This window comes from Mus caroli, chromosome 14, assembly GCF_900094665.2.
Source record: "Mus caroli chromosome 14, CAROLI_EIJ_v1.1, whole genome shotgun sequence".
NCBI classification, from domain to species: domain Eukaryota; kingdom Metazoa; phylum Chordata; class Mammalia; order Rodentia; family Muridae; genus Mus; species Mus caroli.
Window position 1 is genome coordinate 62,239,426 of NC_034583.1, and position 4,027 is coordinate 62,243,452.

The window sequence follows — 4,027 nt, forward strand, 5'->3', positions numbered from 1 at the left end:
ATACCAGTACCATGCAGTTTTTATCACAATTGCTCTGTAGTACAGCTTTAGGTCAGGCATGGTGATTCCACCAGAGGTTCTTTTATCCTTGAGAAGATTGGCCCACAAGGATGCTGCCCATGTCTTTTCCTTTTTAATCACAGAATCATTTCTTCAAATAAAAGATTATATGGAAACTTAATGCCTAAAGCAGATCAATGTGGTTGAAATAGAAACTGGAGGCTCCTGAATCTTACTGTCCTATATTTTTTCTCTCTACACATCCTTCTTAGCCTCACCTCCACCAAGTTTTCCTTCATGATCTCTTATGAACAATCTTCCAAGAACATAATATTAAACTAGCTATTTCAAGTCTAAGGCAGAGGGTGTTCTGAGAATTTGGTGCCAGCAGAAAAATTGTCTCATTAGACAAATGGCTGTGTTTATTTTTATATTTCTCAGACTTATAGCAGTTTATTGTGTTTTTTTTTCTTGCCTTGAATGAGAAAAACATTGCATTCATTGGGTACTCACGATGTGGTCTTTCTTGTCTATCATTTCTGTGTAGACCAAAGTCACTGCTTTAGTTTCTTTTTCCATCAAAGATACAAGTTTATCATGTTTCTTGTTTCAAAAGTATCATTGGGTCAGACAAAGAATGGGAGTCCATGAACACGTATTTATTCTCCATGATCCATTAACTCTATTCCCACTGACTGCCTACCATATTCTACAGGACTTGATATCTTACTTATATTAGGATGTGTTTAGTGTATATGTATTATTTTGAACCCATCCCCACACATAGACACTCTCACCCCAACACAGAAACACAGCCACATGCATATCATTCACTATCCACTCTGGTGGCACTCATCTGCATCAACATGTGTTAATATAGTCCATAACTTTCAACCACAGCATTCTCTTGGGGAGTAACCACCACCTACATTGCATGTGTTCCCATTTCCTGTACAGTATTGTACACTCAGGTTGCCTCTAACACCTGACATCACACTATAAATAAAATTGAAATGTACATCCTTAGACCTGTGCCTCTTTGGAGTTGTACAGCTGCTATTCATCAGAAAAAGAAGTGTAGGAGTGGAATCTCTGGACCATAGCATATGTGTGCATATAATTCACCCAGGTATTGGCAGATTTGTTCCCTGGAATGGCTGCATTCATCCGCAGTGCTGAGGGTGCCTGCTTCCTTAAATCCCCAGCAACTCTTGGCATTATCCAATTTTCTGATTTTGCCCAGCTGTAAAATATTTTTCCTTGCTTTTTCAGTTTATGTTCATTTTGTGCTTAATTATTGTGAGCTTTCTTTGTGTTGTTTTCTCTCTGCAGATTGTGTATACTGCTTGTCATCTTTCCATTGGGACTGCTGCCTGAAAATTTTAAAATATTTCTTATATATTCAGGATTTGCCTGCAGAATTATGATGTGAGCCTTGCACCGATTAAAATGTTCTATCAGTGTGAGGGTTTGAATGTGGAATGTCCCCCACAAGCTTGTGTGGTTGAATACTTGGTTCCTAGCTAGTGATGCTGTGGGGAAAGTTATCATGTTTCTTTGAACATGTGCATTGGTGGTGTACACAGGGGCGGGTCCTGAAGGTTCCGTTTGCCTTTGGTTCCACCTGACCACTCCATTTTCTGTCTGTGCCACTATGAACAAGCTCCTTTATCCACCACGTGTTTGCTGACATGAAACTGAGCCCATCTCCCAACTCTGTAAATAACTTTCCATCAGTATTTCATCACAGTGATGAGAAAAATGGCTAGGAACCCGAAAAGAGGGTTTTAAAATAATTGTTTTAAGGAATATTTTCCCTTAATCTATTTTATCTATCCCATCAACCTCAGACATTATCCTACCAACAGGCAGTCAGTGAACTTTCCACAGATCCTTTCACATTGTGTACTTTGTGTTTCTAGCATTCCACAGTTCGGGTCAGTTACAGCACAAGTGCTCAATGGCCCCATGTGGCCTGTGGTGACCATACTGATGCTATCTTTCTAAATTACTTTTTGGGTTCTGTGTCGTTCTAATATTTTCCCCGTTTTACAAGCTCTCATTTTATGATACTGACTTATTGATGGTCTTTATAGATATCCTTAGTTATAATATTTAACATGCTAAGTCATCTTAATTTGTTTACTCATAAAAACATATTTTTTCACCTAGCATCTCTTTCTTCTGCTCTTATCTTTGTCAGAGGCTTAGGCTTAGATATCTGCTCCAAAGTCCTTTAGAATAATGCCTAAAGTGTTTATGTCTCTTGCAGAAAAAAATATAACAGGACTTCTGTTTTGGTCATCATTTACCTTTTTACCTGAAACAAAGTTAAAAAGGAAAAGAAAGATATCTATAGTCACACAAACATCTACACATACATATATATGAACCTATGGATGTCTAGATACATACCGAAAACCTAAACATAAAATGAAAACCACAGTTTTGAAGTGTTTTGTTTCATTGGATTATCCTTGTGTGTGTGAGAGTACATGCTTACCATGACATGCATGCAGAGGTCAGAGGACAACTTAGAGAAGTTGAATCTCTCCTTCTGCCATGTGGGTCTACTGGGCACATGTCAACAGGCTTAGTAGCAGATGCCCTTGTCCCCTGAGCTGTCTTTCTGGCCTCACAAACTGCAGTGGTTGAGAATGGACATCAAGCAACAAAGGACAACAGACTTTGAGATATGGAAAATAGAAATTTGATCTTTATCCTGGAGAAGAGAGAAGAAGAGAGGGGAGGGCAGAGGGAGAGATGGGAGTAATGAAGGAAGCAGAGGAGAAGAAAGAAGAGGAAGGCGGGGAGAGTAGTAGAAAGGAGAAGAGAGCACAGGAAAAACTCTTAAGGTGTTTCATGGGTCCCTTAAGACCAGTTGCCTGCTCATTGACATACATGCATGAGGAGATGGTTGACACTGGGGCAAGACAGATTCTCAAAGAAGAGGATGAGCATAGTCAAAGCCCAATAGAACCAGGCTTAATCTATCTTGTTCCTACCAGGCACAGGTTGAAGCTCACTGCATATCAATTGGGTAGTTGTTCAGGGAAGACATGCTTCATTATTTTGGGAATTCAATTTACTAATAAAGCAGAAAATACATCTTTAGAGTATGTAATAAAGCTTCAAGTATCATTGGGTGTGGTGGCTCACTCCTTTAATTCCAACACCCAAGAGGCAGAGACAGGTGGATCTCTGAAAGTTTGAGGTTGTCCTAGTATACATAGACAGGTGTAGAATATCTAGGGCTATGTAAGAAGATCCTGTCTCAAAAACAAAACAAAGCAAAATGAAACCAAACAAATAAAAACCTTCCAATTCTTTTTTATTTTTCCATTTAGGATTGAGTTTGTTTTTTTTTTAAAGCAACCTATGATATCTACAAACCCCATTAGAGACAAAGGCATAGATAGAGAAAAGTTACTGACTAGCCCAAGTTGGCTGGGTATGGAAATACACATTCAAGAACTCAGGAGCACAACATAGCAGAAGTGTTTCTCCCATCACTTGGCCCTGAGGAATTCCTCCCGATATCACCCTTTCTCTTCAGTGATGCTGGCAGAGAAGTTTAACACTTGGTTAACTTATGAGACAGACAGAGAGAGAGAGAGAGAGAGAGAGAGAGAGAGAGAGAGAGAGAGAATATAGCAGAGAGAGAGAGAGAGAGAGAGATCATATAGCTCTTCTATAGCTAGATCCCCAGATAATTTCTAGTCCCTTCAGTTTGGTTCATCTCACCTGGATGGCANGATGCTGGCAGAGAAGTTTAACACTTGGTTAACTAAGGAGGCCTAAAGAGAGAGACAAAGAGAGACAGAGAGAGAGAGAGAGAGAGAGAGAGAGAGAGAGAGAGAGAGAGAGAGAGATCATATAGCTCTTCTATAGCTAGATCCCCAGATAATTTCTAGTCCCTTCAGTTTGGTTCATCTCACCTGGATGGCAAGAATCATAGGTCCATATGTGACATTAATGACGGGCTTTAAAGTGTAGAGTCCTTGTAGAATGCATATAAGCAAAATGA